General features: G+C 44.5%; 1 pseudogene across 1 annotated transcript in view; it reads left to right on the top strand.

Moving 5' to 3' along the window:
* The window catches only part of LOC311131019 (tyrosine-protein kinase JAK2-like), a 53,004-nt pseudogene that overhangs the window by 16,353 nt on the left and 13,120 nt on the right, over positions 1 to 23,531 (top strand). Inside the window, exons 4-7 of the transcript in view lie at positions 6,033 to 6,171; positions 6,358 to 6,509; positions 6,855 to 7,005; positions 7,470 to 7,603. The product of the transcript in view is annotated as a tyrosine-protein kinase JAK2-like (transcript). The remainder of the gene's footprint in view (positions 1 to 6,032; positions 6,172 to 6,357; positions 6,510 to 6,854; positions 7,006 to 7,469; positions 7,604 to 23,531) is intronic.

The following is a 23,531-nucleotide window of genomic DNA, read 5'->3' as shown; positions in this document are numbered from 1 at the left end:
GATCGGGTGATGAACACTCTCCACCGATGGGAAAGCAGCGGGGTACCCACGCCCCCACCTACCGGACCATCCCCATCGGTCAGTCCTCCTGTCCACATTCCGGAACCCAGTGGGATTCGGCTCTCGCTCCCGAGGGCGTACGACGGCTCCGCTGCCGTCAAGGGTTCCTGCCACAGGTGGAGCTCTACCTCGCCACCGTACACCCGGCGCCCTCGGGACACGAGAGCGTCTCCGCCCTCATCTCCTGTCTCACCGGCAAGGCGTTGGAGTGGGCCAACGGCGAATGGAGGAGAATGGACGCCGCTACCATCACTTATGCGGAGTTCTCCCGCCGCTTCCGGGCCGTGTTCGACCATCCACCAGAAGGGAAGGCGGCGGGGGAGCGTCTGTTCTTCCTCCGACAGGGGATGAGGAGCGCACAGGATTTTGCCCTGGAGTTCCGGACTCTAGCGGCAGATGCAGGGTGGAATGAGCGGGCCCTCATAGACCACTTCTGTTGTAGCCTCCAGGAGGACGTCCAAAGAGAGTTGGCGTGCAGGGATACCATGTTGACGTTTGACCAACTAGTCGACATGGCCATTCGGTTGGACACCCTGCTCGCCACCCGTGGGCGTCCCGGGTGGGGGTCGCCCATTTCACCCTCCAGCACCTCCGAGCCGAGCCCTATGGAGCTCGGAGGTGCTGGCGCTAGAGAAAGGAGGAGTAGGAACCCGAGGGGGGCCGTCCCCTGCACCAACTGTGGCCGTGGAGGGCACACCGCGGCTAGGTGTTGGGGAAGGTCCCCCGGTGGAGGTGAAGGCAGGCCACGCATTGGGGAGTCCTCCCAGGTGAGTAGGCGCCCTACTTACCCAGAGCTTTCTGTCGTTCACATAACCTTGCCTGTTTGTTTTCCACAGGTAGCACCTCGTTCCCAGCATAAGGCGCTAGTCGATTCAGGCGCAGCTGGGAACTTTGTAGATCGCCAGTTCTGTGTAGAATTAGGGATTCCTCTCCTTCCCGTTGATAAGCCTTTCCCTGTACATGCCCTAGATAGCCGTCCGTTAGGATCTGGGTTGATTAGGGAGGTCACAGCGCCCCTTAAGATGGAGACGCAGGGGGGTCATGAGGAGACGATTCAGCTCTATCTGATTGACTCTCCTGCGTATCCGGTGGTGCTGGGGCTTCCCTGGTTGATTACCCATGATCCTACTATTTCGTGGCGAGAGAAAGCTCTTAAAGGGTGGTCTGCTCAGTGTGAGGGGCTGTGTCTGGGTGTTTCCATAGGGGCGACCTCGGTGGAAAGTCCGAATCTAATGCCTGCACTGCACATTCCCCCCGAGTATGAGGATTTGACACTGGTGTTTAGTAAGACTAGGGCGGCGCAGCTGCCGCCTACACGGTGCTCAGTTCTTCACAAAATTGGATCTCAGGAGCGCATATAACTTGGTGCGCATTAGAGAGGGCGATGAATGGAAGACAGCGTTTAGCACGACCTCCGGTCATTACGAGTATCTCGTCATGCCATATGGGTTAATGAATGCTCCCTCAGTCTTCCAATCCTTCGTCGATGAGATTTTCCGGGACATGCAGGGGCAGGGAGTAGTCGTGTACATCGACGATATTCTGGTGTACAGTTCTACCCGAGCAGAGCATGTAGCCCTGGTGCGCCGAGTGTTGAGGAGGCTGTTGGAGCATGACCTATATGTCAAGGCAGAGAAATGTCTGTTCTTTCAGAAGTCGGTCTCCTTTTTGGGTTATCAGTTGTCTGCGTCAGGGGTGAAGATGGAGGTTGACCGGGTGTCAGCTGTGCGTAATTGGCAAACCCCAACCACTGTGAAAGAGGTGCAACAGTTCTTGGGTTTTGCGAATTACTACCGGAGGTTTATCCGGGGTTTTGGACAGGTGGCAGCTCCCATAACGTCTCTGTTGAAGGGGGGTCCGGTGCGCTTGCGGCGGTCAGCTGAGGCGGACAGGGCTTTTGGGAGACTGAAGGACCTGTTTACCTCGGCGCCGGTGTTGGCGCATCCGGATCCCGCTTTACCATTCCAGGTAGAGGTAGACGCGTCCGAGGCCGGTATTGGGGCCGTCCTCTCACAACGGTCTGGCACACCACCTAAACTCCGCCCCTGTGCTTTTTATTCTAAGAAACTCAGTCCAGCGGAGCGGAATTATGACGTAGGGGACAGGGAGCTGTTAGCCGTGGTACAGGCCCTAAAGGTGTGGAGGCATTGGCTTGAGGGGGCTCAACACCCTTTCCTCATTTTGACTGACCACCGTAACCTGGAATACATCCGGGCAGCTAGGAGACTGAATCCTCGCCAGGCCCGCTGGACTATGTTTCTAGCCCGGTTTGTGTTTAAAATCACTTACATCCCTGGGTCCCAGAACGGGAAGGCAGATGCCCTGTCTCGGCGGTATGACACGGAGGAGAGGTCCGTTGAGCCCACTCCCATACTACCAAAGTCTTGTCTGGTGGCACCGGTGGTATGGGAGGTCGATGCAGAGATCGAGCGGGCGTTACGCACCGACCCAAGTCCTCCACAGTGTCCAGTGGGTCGGACGTACGTTCCGCTCGAGGTACGCGATCGCCTCATTTATTGGGCTCATACGTCCCCCTCCTCTGGACATCCAGGTATCGGCCGGACAGTTCACTGCCTTAGCACTAAGTACTGGTGGCCAACGTTAGCCAGGGATGTGAGGGTTTATGTCTCCTCCTGTTCGGTGTGTGCCCAGTGTAAGGCGCCCAGACATTTGCCCAGGGGTAAGCTACAACCCCTGCCCGTTCCACAACGACCCTGGTCCCACCTCTCGGTGGACTTTGTTACAGACCTTCCCCCCTCACAGGGGAATACTACCATCCTGGTCGTTGTGGATCGGTTCTCGAAGGCCTGTCGTCTCCTTCCCATGCCGGGTCTCCCTACTGCCCTACAGACCGCTGAGGCTCTGTTTACCCATGTCTTCCGGCATTACGGGGTACCCGAGGATATAGTGTCTGATCGAGGCCCCCAGTTCACCTCCAGAGTGTGGAGAGCGTTTATGGAACGGTTGGGGGTTTCGGTGAGCCTTACCTCGGGTTACCACCCGGAGAGTAATGGGCAGGTTGAACGTGTCAACCAGGATGTGGGTAGGTTTCTGAGGTCTTATTGCCAGGGCCGGCCGGAGGAGTGGGCGAGATACGTTCCGTGGGCCGAGATGGCGCAGAACTCTCTCCGCCACTCCTCCACTCCTCCACCCAACTAACCCCTTTCCAGTGTGTGTTAGGGTACCAGCCGGTTCTGGCACCTTGGCACGAGAGCCAGATCGAGGCCCCTGCGGTGGATGAGTGGGTGCGGCGCTCGGAAGAGACATGGAACGCTGCCCACGTTCATCTGCAGCGGGCCATCCGTCGGCATAAGACGAGCGCCGATCTCCACCGCAGTGAGGGGCCTGTATACGCACCTGGAGATCAAGTCTGGCTCTCGACCAGAAATCTGCCCCTCCGCCTGCCCTGCCGGAAGCTGGGTCGGCGGTTTGTGGGGCCATTCAAAGTCCTGAGGAGGTTGAACGAGGTGTGTTACAGGTTAGAACTGCCTATTGATTACAGGAATATTAACCCCTCGTTCCATGTGTCTCTCCTCAGGCCGGTGGTAGCTGGTCCACTCCAGGACTATGAGATAGAAGAGACTCCTCCGCCCCCGTCGGACATCGAGGGGGCTCCGGCGTACACTGTGAGGTCCATCCTTGATTCGAGACGCCGGATGGGGGGTCTCCAATATCTCGTGGAGTGGGAGGAGTACGGCCCGGAGGAGCGGTGCTGGGTGCCGAGGAGGGACATATTAGACCTGTCCCTGCTGACCGAGTTCCATCGGGGTCATCCTACGCGCCCTGCTCCGCGTCGTCCTGGTCGTCCCCGAGGCCGGGATCGGCGCACGGCTGGAGCCGCGCGTCAAGGGGGGGGGTACTGTCACGGTTTCGGCCGAGGCTGCTCCTCCTCCTTGTTCGGGCAGGCTTCGGCGGTCGTCGTCCCCGGAGTACTAGCTGCCACCGTTCGATGTTTCATGTTTGTTTGGTTTTGTCTGTTTGTACACCTGTCCCTTGTTAGTGTTTGATTTGGTTGCCTATTTAGTTTTCGTGTGTGGGGGCAGGTGTTATGTGGTATTGTTTATTTGTCAAGCTGTTGCTCTTTGATATTACTCTCAGGATTGTTGTTTTTCCGAGAGTCCGCACTGTGTGCGCTATCGTCATTTTTACACACTGTGTGTGTTGTACGTACTTTGTATTTTGCCTCCCGGTTGGGTTGGCTGTTCGCCTGTTTGGTGCTGTTATTTTTGTGACTAAAGTCTGTTGACGAACGCCCGTGTTTCCTGCGCTTGATTCCTCACCGCATCTACACTCAGCTACTGACAGTAACAGTAAATCCAGGTATAATGGCTAACACAAACTTTTTTCTAAGAGTGTATATGAGTTTTTGATAAATGTAATTCAAATGGCAAAAATAGAAGTGTATAATATACAATATATATACAGTACCAGTACGACAGCTTTGCACACTTGGCATTCTCTCAACGAGCTTCATGAGGTAGTCACCTGGAATGCATTTCAATTAACAGGTGTGCCTTGTTAAAAGTTAATTTGTGGAATTTCTTTCCTTCTTAATGCGTGTGAGCCAATCAGTTGTATTGTGACGTAGTAGTGGTATCCAGAAGATAGCCCTATTTGTGAAAAGACCAAGTCGATATTATGGCAAGAACAGCTAAAATAAGCAAAGAGAAACGACAGTCCAGGAAATCCGGAAAATGTCAAGAACTTTGAAAGTTTCTTCAAGTGCAGTTGCAAAAACCATAAAGCGCTATGATGAAACTGAGGACTTTCACAGGAAAGGAAGACCCAGAGTTACCTCTGCTGCAGAGGATAAGTTCATTAGAGTTACCAGCCTCAGAAATTGCAGCCCAAATAAATGCTTCACAGAGTTCAAGTAACAAACACATCAACTGTTCAGAGGAGACTGCGTGAATCAGGCCTTCATGGTCGAATTGCTGCAAAGAAACCACTACTAAAGGACACCAATAAGAAGAGGAGACTTGCTTGGGCCAAGAAACACAAGAAATGGACATTAGACCGGTGGAAATATGTCCTTTGGTCTGATGAGTCCAAATGTGAGATATTTTGTTCCAACCGCCGTGTCTTTGTGAGACGCAGAGTAGGTGAACAGATGATTTGTGTGTGGTTCCCACCGTGAAGCATGGAGGAGGAGGTTTATGGTGTGGGGGTGCTTTGTTGGTGACACTGTCAGTGATTTATTTAGAATTCAAGGCACACTTAACCAGCATGGCTACCACAGCATTCTGCAGCGATACGCCATCCCATCTGGTTTGCGCTTAGTGGGACTATCATTTGTTTTTCAACAGGACAATGACCCAACACACCTCCAGGCTGTGTAAGGGCTATTTGACCAAGAAGGAGAGTGATGGAGTGCTGCATCAGATGACCTGGCCTCCACAATCACCCGACCTCAACCCAATTGAGATGGTTTGGGATGAGTTGGACCGCAGAGTGAAGGAAAAGCAGCCAACAAGTGCTCAGCATATGTGGGAACTCCTTCAAGACTGTTGGAAAAGCATTCCAGGTGAAGCTGGTTGAGAGAATGCCAAGAGTGTGCAAAGCTGTCATCAAGGCTACTTTGAGGAATCTCAAATATATTTTTTGATTTGTTTAAAACTTTTTGGGTTACTACATGATTCAAATATGTGTTATTTCATAGTTGTGATGTCTTCACTATTATTCTACAATGTAGAAAATAGTAAAAATAAAGAAAATCCTTTAAATGAGTAGGTGTGTCCAAACCTTTGACTGGTACTGTATATATTTTTTAATCAGCTTTGGCATAAAGACCATTTAGTTGGAATATAATCAATCTACGTTGTTAGATTTGTGGAATATACTGTATATCTTGCAATCTTTCCTTTAAGTGTCAATACTAGTGTTTACACTAGTTAAACTGCTACTGTTTGCTCATTGGTTGTTGAAATCTATTAAAAATAAAGTGTTACAATTTTTGTTCCTTCATCAAATAGGAAGAGAAGAACATTATTCACGGAAATATTTGTGCCAAAAATCTGCTCCTGGCCAGAGAGGGAGACGCATCCCAAGGTAGCTCTCCTTTCATCAAGCTGAGTGACCCGGGCATCAACGTGGCAATGTTGGGCAGAGATGGTAAACAGTCATACTGTAATACAGAAATTGTACATGCATTGGAATTGGCCTCCAAAAAGTGATTTCATTTATTTAAGAACCTAATGCTTTAACTGTTCATGTTCTTTATCTACTGTGTGTGTGTGTGTGTGTGCGTGTGTGTGTGTGTATGTGTGTGTGTGCTCGTGCTCGTGTGTGCGCGTACAGTAGTGCTAGACAGGATTCCATGGGTAGCTCCAGAAGTGCTGGAGGCTCCAGAGAGGCTAGAGCCGGAGTGTGATAAGTGGAGCTTTGGTGCCACGCTATGGGAGATATTCAATGGAGGAAAGGCACCACTACAGGGCCTGGACCTAGAAAGGGTACAGTTCTACCATTTTCTACCACAAACACAACCATGTACAGTATCTGATATTGGCTTACCTTGTGGTTAAGGGCCAAAATAGTTTATTCATGAAACCTATTATCACCCGAGTTTCAGGAAAAGCTTTTTCTTTTCTCTATAAAACCCACATGAAATTGCCAACTGTTATTTCTCCTAGGCTTTGTCAACATCCTGAGTACTAAACGTACATTAATCCCATCTGATGAATTTGTACGCGTTTTATTTCATTTTTATGTAGTCAAATTCCACTCAAATTCACACAGCGTTGAGGTTTTTTGTATAAACCCACTACGTTGAATTAACCTCTGCGTTTTTTTAACAGAAGCTGCAGTTTTACGAGACCTACAAGCAGTTGCCCTCCTCAGAGTGGACAGAACTGGCAGATCTCATCAGCCAGTGTATGAACTACAAGCCTGCATTCAGGCCCTCCTGCCGGAGCATCATTCGTCAACTGAACAGTCTGATAACGTCAGGTACTTCTCACTATTGAACCCAAACTATGTTACTTAAAACACCTGATGTGGTCCAGATGTAGAGTTTCCACCTGTTATTTTTCTGATGGGAATGTGTTTAGTAAAACACAGCTAACCCCAAAACTGTCCTTTAGTCCCTTTCTTTTATTGGCCTGTTTGCTCTACCTTTATTCCCTGAATACAACAGGGGAAAGCTTTCAAATTTTAAGTGAACCAAGTCCTGTTTGCAGAAGTGCTGTTTGCATAAATACACTTGTGATTTGTAGAGCTGAGTAAAATCACAACACACAAAGCTATGAAACATGAAATTGGCTCTTTACCTTAAGCTGACCTCTACTTGCTGATTAACCTTTTATTTCTTTAATTTGGAGGATATCTTTGCTCTGAGGCAAAGACCTTTCGATCTGGCCCTATTTGAAAGGCGGATTTATGAAAGGCATTAGTAGTGACATCCTCTTCCGCAGATTACGTGATACTCCACGCTGCAGAGGCTCTCCCTGATGGCGACAGCTTCTGGAGAGCATTAAGCCCCTCCCACCCGCAAGACCAATCAGTGTATGAGGAGAGACACCTGCGCTACATCTCTCCTCTGGGGAAGGTAACCTGTCATCTGCATGGGCTGCATTCCTACAATCTGTGGCTTCCTATCCTCGTCTCTTTTGTTGTCAATTGAGTCTTTGTAAACTAACAAAGTATAGCTTTAAAAAGCTATGACGATCAATTTAATACTTTCAGTCCTTGCATCCATAGCTATGACTTTGAGAGTGGTTGCATTTCCCCATCCCCTGGCTCACCAAACAGTGGCAGGGTCAAGCGGTTGAAATTACTGACCATCTGTTTTCAGATAAGATTTGGCGAATGAAAGAAGAGAATGAGAAAAAAATGCTATGTAACAGTATTGGAACAAATCCCTAGAAATTATCACTTCACTTTTTATCATGTACCACAAAAGGACACGCAACTAGCACATCTGGTTCCTTGGAAGTTTTGGGAACATATGTTTTTGGTTTTATAAATATTCTGAGAATGAAAGTGAAAATTTTGCCTGTTCTGGGAATGTACATTTTTAAGTTGCAGGGAGGTTCTGAGAATTTTACTATAATATGCCATTTAGCAGACGCTTTTATCCAAAGCGACTTACAGTCATGCGTGCATACATTTTTTTGTGTATGGTTCCCTGAATGTTTTCCTGGGAGGTTTTATTAATGTTCTGAGAACAGAGATTCTAGATTATTTTAAGGTAATTAAATAACGTTCTGAGAACATTCTCTAAATGTTTTGAATGAAATGTAAAGGTTATTTATAACGTTCAATGAATGTTTCAATAAGACTTTAAATAACACTGCTAGCTTAGTTTGGGTTAACTGTTTTGAACTCCAAGCACAGATAGGACACATGGAAATTAATTTGCTTAGACATTAATCATGCAAACACATAACATTTTTATTGTGACAAGCGTAAGTGAGATTCGAACTGCTAGCTAGGTTTCCATCCAATTGGCAACAGATTTTAATGCGAAAATTCAAAAATCTGCATAAAGAAAATATGTGCATTTTCCCACCAGTGGTGTGATTACACCAAACTGACTTGTTGCAGATAAAAATCAGTGCATGATGAAGTAATGCACACAAAATGTACTTTTTCGCTTAAGTTGTCATTTACCAAATGTTCCCAACGGATTTTCAACTCTACCGATAGTTTGGTCACAAACTGTTGCATTAAATAGAAAATGTGCCTACTCTGGTCTTGGCACGTGCGCTCGCAGATACAGAGCGGGTAGGCTCTTGCCGGTAAATTAGTCTACATGAGATTATCATGGATAAGAGCGAGAATATTTTTTTTGGTCAAAGTGTCGTGGTAAATATATTATGTTAAAGCTTGGTCTGACTAAAATCTTGTGCATAACCCATCTTGTGTTGGGGCCTTGGGACTTAATACAATGCACAAAGACTTCTATCTTGTCGGCCTTATCAGCAGGTGGCCATGGGCAACACCCATGCCATAGGTCTCTCAAGTCCTCCCAAACTCACGAGTTATTGCCCTGAGGACATACACACACCCCCCCACACACACACACATACACACACACACATACACACACACACATACACACACATACACACACACACACATACACACACACATACACACACACTTACACACATACACACACACACACACATACACACACATACACACACATACACACACATCATCATTGTTAAGCACACACACACAAAAAACCCCTTCTCTTAGGCTGAAGACAGAGAACCCGACTCAGAGCCAATGAAATGGATATGACCTCGACCAACTCATCAGGACCAATGGGGAGATCAGAACTACTAGAATCAACCTACTTTATTTTATTGTATAAAATGTCAGCACACAATGTTTAGGGGCGCGCTCTCAGATATCTCCCTACGAGGTTGACGAACGGGCCCGTGCACGCTATTTTCAGATATCTTTACCTCTGAATAAACTGCCTTATATTATACAATCATCCACCTTGTCCGAAAGTCTCTACTTGGTCTCCGTTCTCCAGTAAACTTGTGATTATCAACAAACTTGGTAGCAGAGGATGGTTTTCTAACTCTGAATTCGGTCCATAAAAGTTGATAGAGACAGGAGACAAGTAAGAGACGGATCTGAAAGGACGGGTGACCTGTCCGCAGGAGCAGCCGGGAATCCAGCTCGCCTCAGGAAACTGATCTAGACGGCCGTCAATACAAAGGTAAGCAGAACCTGTTAAAACAAAATCTGCATATTGTATTGTAGGATAAACCCAAATTTTGATCAGTAGTACTGGGCGTGAGTATGGATTACTGTGAAATTTATAACATATCTATTATGACTCAAAGGCACATATGTAAAGATATCTGAATTCTTTAGGTTTTTACTGTTGAAATGTGACTCTCTAGAGAGGAGTCTAGTTACAGTGGTTCACAAGAGAAGGACCGACTTTTATTTCCTGTTGAATTGTGGCTTTCTAGTGAGAAGCCTATTACAGTTTTTGGTCCACAAGCGATGGACTATTTTATTTGATCCACAAGAGAAGGATCTGGTGACTTGATAAAAAGATTCAGATAGTCGGGTTGAGTTAATTCCGTGAGAATCCAAGTCCAGAAAAGGTTCTCCCGACTAGACGCCAGTTGAATGGTTTAAACGACTGGGAGTCTCCTTGAGGAGAATCAAAAAATAAAAATAAAAATACAAGTTCAGATAGTCGGGCAATTTGGCACTTTGGCACTCAACTATATGTACTGTGAGGAACTTAAACTGAATTCGTGTGTTGATGCTGATATGTAATGAAAATGTAATTGTTGAAATGATAACCTGAATGTTGTGTAAGATTGGCCGTTTCATGAGACTAACTAGTTGATAACTTTTAAGAGGACCACGGAGTCCTATTTTGCTTGTTATGTAGCCGCTGCGCTAAAAGCTGACTTGAACTTTTTCCCTCTTGTGGAAGTTGGTATTTCCTTAGTTCCTAAAATTAGATTGGTAATTATTTTGGAAGCGCTCGAGTTTGCTAATATATTCTTCCAAAAGGGCGATTCTGATACCTTTTGGGAAAATATATAATAACTCGAATAACTGAAAAACAATAATAACTTTTGCTAAATAATTCCCAAAATTAAATTGGTAATTATTTTAGGAGCGCTCGAGTTTGCTAATATATTCTTCCAAAAGGGCGATTCTGATACCTTTTGGGAAAATATATAATAACTCGAATACCTGAAAAACAATAATAACTTTTGCTAAATAATTCCCAAAATTAAATTGGTAATTATTTTAGGAGCGCTCGAGTTTGCTAATATATTCTTCCAAAAGGGCGATTCTGATACCTTTTGGGAAAATATATAATAACTCGAATACCTGAAAAACAATAATAACTTTTGCTAAATAAATTCCTAGAATTAGATTGATAATTATTTTAGGAGCGCTTGGGTTTGTTAATGTATTCTTCCAAAAGGGCGATTCTGATACCTTTTGGGAAAGTATATAATAGCTCGAGTACCTGAAAGACAATAATAACTTTTGCAAAATAATTCCTGGGATTAAATTGATGATTGTTTTGGGAGCGCTCGGGTTTGTTAATGTATTGTTCCAAAAGGGCGGTTCTGATACCTTTTGGGAAAATATATAATAATTCGAATAATTGAAAAACAATAATACCTTTTGCAAAATAATTCCTAAGAAAAAAGTATTGAACATTCTTTGTGTACGAGGGTGGGACATCAGAGATAAGTCTGAGTCAGCGCCAAGAATACATTGCTGGTTTCGGCCAGTGACGGGCTAAGTGCACCAAGATAGTCTAAAAAAAAAAAAAAACTGTATAACCATGGCAACCACTACCGTCCCAAAACTCAAGTTTAATGAATATCTAGATCAAAAATACAGGATAGAGCGGGAGTGGTGCCGAATGGTTTTTAATTCGATCTAAAAGTTGGTGCGAGAGGAAAAGGCAAATCATCGATCTAAAAAACAGACGGAAGAGTGACCTGAAAATCCTGGAGAAATCAATTATTCGTCTTGGCTCAGGAAACCTGATCAGAGCGCGCTCTTCTAAAAAGGTATGCAGAGCCTGTTAAAACGAAATCTTGCATATTGTATTATAGACCAATACCAAATTATGATCAGTAGTACTGAGCGTGAGTATGAATACTTGTTAAATAATTTTCCATCCTAATGAATTAAGGCATACATGAGATATCTGGTACTGTGTTTTATACTAAGGAATTAAGGAATAAGGAATTAAGGAATAAGGAATAAGGAATAAAGATAAACGTATCCAGAATGTGTCGAACTACGGATTGACGCATTGGTGGATAAGATTTGACCCACAACTAGATTCCTAAAGGGACCCAGTTTGAACTGAGACCCTTTGCATAAATCCTATTAGGGGAGGTCCTACCCTATAGGTTGCGAGGAGGTAGAAGTTTAACTGTGGCAGAGTTCTAGACATTAGGTGGGGGAGAATCACCGAAAATTGACCAGAGGTATTAAATTCCCGGGGATGCCAGTTATCTCTGTGATTTCACACTTAAAACGTTCCATATAAATGGTTGTGTGAAAGGTACAATTAAGCTGAGATTAAGTCTTTCCTAGTGATTGAGTTGTCTAAAGAAAATCCTTTGATAGGGATCCAGTTGCTTCTGTGACTTCACATAAGTATAAGGTTGTGTGAAGGGTGGCAGTTGAACTGAGACTATGTTTTAGGACGCTCTGGTAACCTAAATTTTTTAAGGTATTGTATTCTAATTGGCAGTTTTGTTTTGCTGTGTTTATATTTTAACGTGTCTGTGTTTTTATGTATTATAACGTGTAATGGATGATGGGAAGTTATAGTGAGACTTATGAGACCGAACACCAATCTGTGGAATTGAGTGAATTTGACCTAGGGTTTCAGGAACCGGGGACTGGGGAGACTGATATTGAAGTTGTGCATGATTCTAGAACAAGCGTGAGATAACTAAAGCGTGGTGTGTGCTGTGTGTAGAGATTACTGCATTGGTATATGTGACTGGAATTCTGATTCTTATGATAATAATTGCATTACAAATTATATAAATTAGCCTCTTTATATGCGAGGGTGTCATACATGAGATAAGTCTGTATTTGATACCGATAATACATCCAAGATAGAGAAAGCAAGATGGCAGGACCAAACATTCCCATACCCAAATTCAATGAATACATAGAACAACGAATGACAGGGAGAGTAATGCCAGGTCCACCAAGGGAGGGAGGTCATATGCCCGCCCTTGATGTACAACAGATAGAAATGACTGATTATGTGAAGAAATTGACGGAATTTTCTGCAGCACTCTCTTCTCAGGCGCAGAAGGCCCAAGAGGGGGAGCTGTCGGGAAGTACGATGACACTGAAGGTAAACGTGGGAGGCTGGGTGAGGGTTAAAGTCCACAAGAGAAAGTGGCTGGAACCCAGGTGGACTGGACCGTACGAAGTGAAGGAGGTTACTTCACACTCAGTCCAGGTCAGAGGTAAATTAGGCGCACACTGACACCATCTAACTCATTGCACACCAGCCCCCACTCCTTCTAGATCACTGACAGAAGTCAGGGCTGATTTGAGCAGCGAGAACCAATCCTGACAACACAATGAAGAAACCCTTATGGGAACAACAATCTCACTCAGGGTGAAGAAGAACTTTTTCCCCCTGGGAGAGATTGGGAGTGTCTGAATGTTTGTATGTATGTTTTCTGATAGGAATTGGACTCCTGCTGGGCACTCCTTATGAGGTGTTGTTCTTTTACATTACATTTGAGTCATTTAGCAGACGCTCTTATCCAGAGCGACTTACAGGAACAAATAGGGTTGGGTGCCTTGCTCAAGGGCACATCGGCAGATTTTTCACCTAGTCAGCTCGGGGATTAGAACCGGCGACCTTTCGGTTACTGGCACAATGCTCTTAACCACTAAGCTACCTGCCGCCCCGTGTTGTGTGAAGCTATTTAGAATTACTTGTTAAATTGACTTATAATATAGAAGAGGTGGCTAAGGGATTTTTAACAGTACCAACCATGGGGGGGGGGCAAATCCTCACAAGAGGTCCCAGAATTTACTGGGGACGAGAAATGCTTGATATAATTAAAATGGAATCCAGGGATAGCTTTAAATCTCCATTATATAACCAGGTGGAGGGAGAGGTATGGTTTTGAGGGACGTCTGGACGGAGATAAACTCGAATCCATGCTTAAACAGATACATAAGGTGTGTAAAGGAGAAATAAGCAGTGAGAGAGAGAGAGAGAGAGAGAGTTGAGGGGGCCAGTACCCACTGACAGCCTTACCTAATCTATTGGCGGGGAATGAAAGGGGCCCAAGCAACCTTAGATGTATACAGTAATAATAATAATATGCCATTTAGCAGACAGGCCATGAACTCATCAGGACGTGGCCAGAGCGGTAGAAAGAATGACCCACCCCAAAACAGGAATAGTAAGGTTTGGGCTGCCGTTAGAGGGCAGTGGGTTTCAGGGGATGCCCATAGGACACTTTTGCCATGGGCCGATTACGGAGAGTATGTTGGGAAAATAACTGAATTGTGTAATAGCCTCAGAGAGACATGCAATCCATCATGAGAGAAAGTCAGACAGGAGAGAGGAGTCCATCCCCCAGCTTTGAGTGTGAGAAAGAGGAAGATAAGGCATGACTAGTCCTTGAGGGAGAAATAGTAGACTCTAGTGGGGGGAAGACTAAGGAACCCTTTGATCCAAATTGTGAGGTGTTTGAATTGGCTACTATTGATTTAGCACTTCAACAGGAACAGAGAAACCTAATTTGGCATTGACAGTAATGGGTATGAAAATTAATTGGATGATGGGGTTTTGTGTTGAATTAGAGACAGTGAGACTATTAGTCAACACCTGGGAGTGGAAATCAGGAGTCCTCATGACCTGGCTGTTTGGTTGTTGTTTTTTAATTGGGGTTTTCGAATAGAAAACAACACACCTAGTATGATGTTAATAAAGTCATGTTGTTTCAATTTTGGAGGGTTATCAGCAGGTCAAGGGTTATAGGTCTTAAAGGTGCACACAGTGAATTTTATGGATTTTTTAGGTTTTGGCTGAGTTTGGGGTATATATGATTTCTTATGAGAATGAATGTCATGAGGACTTAATGAACACTTGGGATAACTAACATTTATGAAATATTTAGAATAATGGTAATGTTTAGTATACTATGGGATTAAACAGTTCGTTAAATGATTTCAATGGCCTCTGAACTCTGTTTTAACATTCTGGTGTTAATTAATCATCCACACTAGTACATTCTAAAGGCATGAGAGGAAGACTTTAAGATAGTTTATTTTACTAAGTTGAGGGTAATTTATAGTACTGTGAAAATTGTGAAGAAGATTATAATTTGGTAATAAAATATTTGATTTGAACCATAAATAACAGAAGAGAGAGTGGAGGAATGGCAATTGGATAATGAAATACCGATATTAACTAAAGTGATTGTTTAGGTAGGTGGTAATATTGACACATGGCCAAATCATGTGTCAAAGAGGGGGATGGTTGGATTAAATATTAAATATATACGAAGGAGAGGACAAAATACTTTATTAAATATATACGAAGGAGAGGACAAAATACTTTATTAAATATATACGAAGGAGAGGACAAAATACTTTAAAAAAAAACATGTATGATAGTTTATTAACCACACCTGTATGTCAGAGGTTTTGTGCCCCACAGGTGAACTAAAGGAGAAGGTGACCCACTCTATCTAACCAGGAGACTGAATCAGGCCTGGCGGGAAGGGCCCTACCAAGCACTGCCTTTGCCAGCAGAAAAGCTGAGAGATCCATCTGGGTGCATGTCACACACTGTACAAAACCAGCTACACCTGACGAACAAACACAGAGTTAGGAGAAAGATCCGATCACCACTATGGTCCGGGGGTTGCCTCCTTAACGAAGATTCCCTTACCCTGTCTGATCATCCCTGTGTGAGTTCGATAGAAGGTAAAGCAATGGGTTGGCCTCTGGCATCTGACATGTTCTCAGGGCAAGGGTGGGGATTCACAGGTCTCCCGACGGTAGGTAGCTGTCTGATTGTGGGGGCCATATTCCTAACACACACGGACCCTCCTGTTTCAGCCAGAAGTGGTAGTTAACCTAACACAAGTTGAAAAAGCATAGGAGACAGCTAGACGTAGGGAGAGGGGAAATTCTAGAGTAAACCTCTCTGAGGGAGGTAGTGAGACCGGGGCTGTGATAAAGATAGTGCAAAACTATAGACCTGGAGGAAGTAGTACAGGTGGAAACGGGGTATAGAAATCTTAACCTGTGGTTGGAATGGATTCAGTATACGGCAACAACTATGTCTAAAGAAGACTGTTTTGCCTGTGGGACAGCCAAACCAGGGTTAACAACTACTCCGTTCCCCTTGACAGGCTTTAACTCTCTGTCAGGTTTTTCCTCCATGCAAGCCACCTGGGAATGTGGTGAAAGAGTCTTATGGTAACTTGCACTATCTGTTTCCCCCGATAACAAAGTCATCCCGACCTGGGTTGCCTCAGTTTGAAGTCACAGGGGATTCTAAATTGTTTTTCTAGTCTAATCTCTCCTCTTTGTTGCAGCAAGAGGATTATAGGAGCCAAAACCAGGCCCGTGCTGACATCTGATGGATGTGTGGTGATAACTGATTGTGAACTCACCTACATACGCAAACAATCAAACGTGTCAGAGATTGGTGAGTTGTCACATAGAAAGTAGGACCTCCTCCCGGGATCCTTTGATGAAAGGATATATATTGATGGGATCCACAATCAGATCGCAGCTGGGTTTGAATCAAGTATTTTCTGGTGGTCAAACAATTAATAAAAATGTAGATTGGATAAATTATATTTAATATAACCAGCAAAATATTTATAAACCACACTCGTGATGCAATAAAGGGATTAGCTGAGCAGACAGCGGCAACTAGCTTAATGACATGGCAGAATAGAATAGCTTTAGATATGCTTTTGGCTGAGCGGGACGGGGTTTGTGTTCTGTTTGGATATATGTGTTGTACTTTCATCTCCAACAATATAGCACCGGACGGGCCTGTGACCAAAGCGCTTGAGTGACCATCACCACGCTGGCGAACGAACTGGTTAAGAACTCTGGTATTGATAGCTCCATAAACGATTGGTTTGATAACATATTTGGTAAATGGAAAACTATTGTTGTGACTATTCTGGGTGAAGTTATGGCCTCTATGGGTATACTTGTTCTTTGTGGATGTTGCCTTATTTCCTGGCTGAGTGACTGGTTTGGTGAGTACTCTTCTATGGTGGTTACTGGATTTCTGACCCTAGTAATTGTGTTTTTGCTGTTAATGTGTAGTGCTGCTTGCATCGTCCCTTGTCTCAGGAGGTCAGTGGTAGGAGTGGTGCAGGCGTCAGGTATGATGCTGTTGTTACCGGCCCAGGATGATGCAGGTGACTCTGCTACTGACTCTGAGACCAAGCTGGATGATCCATGTTTTGCCTAGTAAAATACATACACGCATTTATTTTCAGTTCTTGCTCATTTATTACCTTATGTTTTTACTAACCACTGTGATTGTTTATTCTTCCTGATGTGAAGGTAAAGGATTCCTGGGTGGCTGGTAGCCAACTCAGTACATGTTAGGTGTAGGGGAGGAATAGAGGGTTAAAATTATTATTTTTATTTTCTATTAACATTAAATGTTGTGATTTAATTTCCATATCCTGTTATTCTTAAGGGTGATTATACTCTGTTTAGAGTGACACCATAAAAATGTTGGGTTTTATTTTTTGGATCTGTATGTGATGAATAGCTTGGAAGGAATGCATTAATGAGGAGCACTGTACTGATATGGATTGTTTCACATAACAGGCCGATAAGAACACTCTCTCTTTGTTGTCTGTGAAACTGCCCTTGAACATGGGTACATGGAGTACAGTTTTTGGGGGCTCGTCCTTTTGGGTGCTGACTGTTGTACTATTAATAAAAACGTTGATAGAATTAACTGCATACATTAATGTTAAAATTAGGCAATTGGACACAACAAGGTTTTGAGGCGGTGCATGGCCAGTTGGCTGCAACCTCTCTCATGGCTTTCCAAAATCGTATTGCTGTCGACATGCTCCTGGCTGAAAAAGGAGGAGTATGTGCTATGTTTGGTGAACAATGTTGTACCTTTATTCCCAACAATACAGCCACAGATGGCAGTTTGATAATTGCCCTGGAAGGGTTACAAACTCTTAATGGTAAGATGAAGAGCCACTCAGGGGTGGACACTTCAATGTGGGACTCTTGGATGGATGCGTTTGGTAAATATAAAACGCTTGTGTCTTCTATACTTGTATCCATCTCTGTTTTTGCTGCAATTCTAGTGCTTTGTGGATGCTGTTGCATTCCATGCATACGGACGCTGACAACCAGGATTATAACCACCGCTATTGATCCACATCCTGCAGATAACGGTCAGATGTTTCCTTTGCTTGCTATTGACGATGCTGACCAAGGATATCTGGATGATGAATAGCATTTAAGCTTTTTGTCACGTCTCTTGTGAGACGTGAAGAGGGGGAATGTAAAACTTTATCTTCTGATAAAGTTTTCCCTATTTTGCCAAATTGCAGCATTTAAGCTTTATGTCACGTCTCTTGTGAGACGTGAAGAGGGGGAATCAAAACTTTATCTTCTGATAAAGTTTTCCCTATTTTGCCAATTACACTGTTAGCTTGTGTCACGTCTTAAGTTTTCCTTCTCTACTGTTACTTGGTCACGTCTCTGGGGAGACGTGAAGAGAGGGATTTGTCGTGGTAAATATATTATGTTAAAGCTTGGTCTGACTAAAATCTTGTGCATAACCCATCTTGTGTTGGGGCCTTGGGACTTAATACAATGCACAAAGACTTCTATCTTGTCGGCCTTATCAGCAGGTGGCCATGGGCAACACCCATGCCATAGGTCTCTCAAGTCCTCCCAAACTCACGAGTTATTGCCCTGAGGACATACACACACCCCCCCACACACACACACATACACACACACACATACACACACACACATACACACACATACACACACACACACATACACACACACATACACACACACTTACACACATACACACACACACACACATACACACACATACACACACATACACACACATCATCATTGTTAAGCACACACACACAAAAAACCCCTTCTCTTAGGCTGAAGACAGAGAACCCGACTCAGAGCCAATGAAATGGATATGACCTCGACCAACTCATCAGGACCAATGGGGAGATCAGAACTACTAGAATCAACCTACTTTATTTTATTGTATAAAATGTCAGCACACAATGTTTAGGGGCGCGCTCTCAGATATCTCCCTACGAGGTTGACGAACGGGCCCGTGCACGCTATTTTCAGATATCTTTACCTCTGAATAAACTGCCTTATATTATACAATCATCCACCTTGTCCGAAAGTCTCTACTTGGTCTCCGTTCTCCAGTAAACTTGTGATTATCAACAAAAGGCAGTCAAGCATCGATCATCATGTCACCAGAATAAGACCCTCAACATTTATTGGAAAGGAGCGTCAAGCTCATACCGTGCACTTTCACCACCCTGTAAAGTTCATCATAATTTATTTCATCTGTAGCCTAATAAACTGCATGGTTTCCCGAGTCGTAGTGGGAGAACCACACACCATGTCATCACGTGACTCGAAGTTTACTTCGATATGATGGTTATTATACAGTGGGGGAAAAAAGTATTTAGTCAGCCACCAATTGTGCAAGTTCTCCCACTTAAAAAGATGAGAGAGGCCTGTAATTTTCATCATAGGTACACGTCAACTATGACAGATAAATTGAGAAAAAAATATCCAGAAAATCACATTGTAGGATTTTTAATGAATTTATTTGCAAATTATGGTGGAAAATAAGTATTTGGTCACCTACAAACAAGCAAGATTTCTGGCTCTCACAGACCTGTAACTTCTTCTTTAAGAGGCACCTCTGTCCTCCACTCGTTACCTGTATTAATGGCACCTGTTTGAACTTGTTATCAGTATAAAAGACACCTGTCCACAACCTCAAACAGTCACACTCCAAACTCCACTATGGCCAAGACCAAAGAGCTGTCAAAGGACACCAGAAACAAAATTGTAGACCTGCACCAGGCTGGGAAGACTGAATTTGCAATAGGTAAGCAGCTTGGTTTGAAGAAATCAACTGTGGGAGCAATTATTAGGAAATGGAAGACATACAAGACCACTGATAATCTCCCTCGATCTGGGGCTCCACGCAAGATCTCACCCCGTGGGGTCAAAATGATCACAAGAACGGTGAGCAAAAATCCCAGAACCACACGGGGGGACCTAGTGAATGACCTGCAGAGAGCTGGGACCAAAGTAACAAAGCCTACCATCAGTAACACACTACGCCGCCAGGGTCTCAAATCCTGCAGTGCCAGACGTGTCCCCCTGCTTAAGCCAGTACATGTCCAGGCCCGTCTGAAGTTTGCTAGAGTGCATTTGGATGATCCAGAAGAGGATTGGGAGAATGTCATATGGTCAGATGAAACCAAAATATAACTTTTTGGTAAAAACTCAACTCGTCGTGTTTGGAGGACAAAGAATGCTGAGTTGCATCCAAAGAACACCATACCTACTGTGAAGCATGGGGGTGGAAACATCATGCTTTGGGGCTGTTTTTCTGCAAAGGGACCAGGACGACTGATCCGTGTAAAGGAAAGAATGAATGGGGCCATGTATCGTGAGATTTTGAGTGAAAACCTCCTTCCATCAGCAAGGGCATTGAAGATGAAATGTGGCTGGGTCTTTCAGCATGACAATGATCCCAAACACACCGCCCGGGCAACGAAGGAGTGGCTTCGTAAGAAGCATTTCAAGGTCCTGGAGTGGCCTAGCCAGTCTCCAGATCTCAACCCCATAGAAAATCTTTGGAGGGAGTAGAAAGTCTGTGTTGCCCAGCGACAGCCCCAAAACATCACTGCTCTAGAGGAGATCTGCATGGAGGAATGGGCCAAAATACCAGCAACAGTGTGTGAAAACCTTGTGAAGACTTACAGAAAACGTTTGACCTGTGTCATTGCCAACAAAGGGTATATAACAAAGTATTGAGAAACTTTTGTTATTGACCAAATACTTATTTTCCACCATAATTTGCAAATAAATTCATTAAAAATCCTGCAATGTGATTTTCTGGATTTTTTTCTCTCATTTTGTCTGTCATAGTTGACGTGTACCTATGATGAAAATTACAGGCCTCTCTCCTCTTTTTAAGTGGGAGACCTTGCACAATTGGTGGCTGACTAAATACTTTTTTTCCCCACTGTATATATATACAATACCAGTCAAAAGTTTGGACACACCTACTCATTCCATGATTTTTCTTTATTTTTACTATTTTCTACATTGTAGAATAATAGTGAAGACATCGAAACTATGAAATAACACATATGGAATCATGTAGTAACCAAAAAAGTGTTAAACAATTCAAAATATATTTTATATTTTATATTCTTCAAAATAGCCACCCTTTGCTTTGATGACAGCTTTGCACACTCTTTGCATTCTCTCAACCAGCTTCATGAGGAATGCTTTTCCAACAGTCTTGAAGGAGTTCCCACAAATGCTGAGCTCTTGTTGGCTGCTTTTCCTTCACTCTGCGGTCCAACTCATCCCAAACCATCTCAATTGGGTTGAGGACAGGTGATTGTGGAGGCCAGGTCATCTGATGCAGCACTCCATCACTCTCCTTCTTGGTCAAATAGCCCTTACACAGCCTGGAGGTGTGTTTAGGGTCATTGTCCTGTTGAAAAACAAATGATAGTGGACACCAAGGAACTTGAGGCTCTCAACCTGCTCCACTACAGCCCTGTCGATGAGAATGGGGGCGTTCTTTTTCCTGTAGTCCACAATCATCTCCTTTGTCTTGATCACGTTGAGAGAGAGGTTGTTGTCCTGGCACCACATGGCCAGGTCTCTGACCTCCTCCCTATAGGCTGTCTCGTCGTTGTCAGTGATCAGGCCTACCATTGTTGTGTCATCGGCAAACATAATGATGGTGTTGGAATCGTGCCTGGCCATGCAGTCATGAGGGAACAGGGAGTACAGGAGGGGACTGAGTACGCACCCCTGAGGGGCCCCCGTGTTGAGGATCAGTGTGGCTGATGTGTTGTTACCTACCCCTTACCATCTGGGGGCGGCCCGTCAGGAAGTCCAGGATCCAGTTGCAGAGGGAGGTGTTTAGTCCCAGGGTCCTTAGCTTAGTGATAAGCTTTGAAGGCACTATGGTGTTGAACGCTGAGCTGTAGTCAATGAATAACATTCTCACATAGGTGTTCCTTTGTCCAGGTGTGAAAGGGCAGTGTGGAACGCAATAGAGATTGCATCATCTGTGGATCTGTTGGGGCGGTATGCAAATTGGAGTGGGTCTAGGATTTCTGGGATAATGGTGTTGATGTGAGCCATGACCAGCCTTTCAAAGCACTTCATGGCTACAGACGTGAGTGCTACGGGTCGGTAGTCATTTAGGGAGGTTACCTTAGTGTTCTTGGGCACAGGGACTATGGTGGTCTGCTTGAAACATGTTGGTATTACAGACTCAGACAGGGTCTGTAATACCAACATGTTGAAAATGTCAGTGAAGACACTTGCCAGTTGGTCAGCGCATGCTCGGAGTACACGTCCTGGTAATCCGTCTGGCCCTGCGGCCTTGTGAATGTTGACCTGTTTAAAGGTCTTACTCACATCGGCTATGGAGAGCATGATCACACAGTCGTCTAGAACAGCTGGTGCTCTCATGCGTGTTTCAGTGTTACTTGCCTCGAAGCGAACATAGAAGTAATTTAGCTCGTCTGGTAGGCTCGTGTCACTGGGCAGCTCGCGGCTGTGCTTCCCTTTGTTGTCTGTATTAGTTTGCAAGCCCTGCCACATCCGACGAGCTCGGAGCCGGTGTAGTACGATTCGCTCTTAGTCCTGTATTGATGCTTTGCCTGTTTGATGGTTCGTCGGAGGGCATAGCGGGATTTCTTATAAACTTCTGGGTTAGAGTCCTGCTCCTTGAAAGTGGCAGCTCTACCCTTTAGCTCAGTGGGGATGTTGCCTGTAATCCATGGATTCTGGTTGGGGTATGTACATACAGTCACTGTGGGGACGACGTCATTGATGCACTTATTGATGAAGCCAGTAACTTATGTGGTGTACTCATCAATGCCATCGGAAGAATCCCGGAACATATTCCAGTCTGTGCTAGCAAACCAGTCCTGTAGCTTAGCATCTGCTTCATCTGACCACGTTTTTATTGACCGAGTCACTGGTGCTTCCTGCTTTAGTTTTTGCTTGAAAGCAGGAATCAGGAGGATAGAATTACGGTTAGATTTGCCAAATGAAGGACGAGGGAGAGCTTTGTACGCGTCTCTGTGTGTGGAGTAAATGTGGTCTAGAGTTTTTTTCCCTCTGATTGCACATTTAACATGCTGGTAGAAATTACGTAAAACGGATTTAAGTTTCCCTGCATTAAAGTCCTCGGCCACTAGGAGCGCCGCCTCTGGATGAGCGTTTTCCTGTTTGCTTATGGCCGTATACAGTTCATTGAGTGCGGTCTTAATGCCAGCATTGGTTTGTGGTGGAAAATAGACAGCTACGAATAATATAGATGAAAACTCTCTTGGTAGATAGAGTGGTCTACAGCTTATCATGAGATACTCTACCTCAGGCGAGAAAAACCTTGAGACTTCCTTAGATATCGTGCACCAGCTGTTGTTTACAAATATACATAGACCGCCACCCCTTGTCTTACCAGAGGCTGCTGTTCTATCCTGCTGATACAGTGTATAACCCGCCAGCTGTATGTTATTCATGTCGTCGTTCAGCCACGACTCGTTGAAACATAAGATATTACAGTTTTTAAAGTCCCATTGGTAGGACATACGTGCTTGTAGTTCATCCACTTTATTATCAAGCGATTGTACGTTGGCCAATAGTATCGATGGTAAAGGCAGAATAGCCACTCG

Source organism: Coregonus lavaretus (genome assembly GCF_964263955.1).
Source record: "Coregonus lavaretus genome assembly, chromosome: 6".
Taxonomy (NCBI): domain Eukaryota; kingdom Metazoa; phylum Chordata; class Actinopteri; order Salmoniformes; family Salmonidae; genus Coregonus; species Coregonus lavaretus.
The sequence above is the reverse complement of the archived record's forward strand: the minus strand, read 5'-3'. Positions and strand labels throughout refer to the sequence as shown.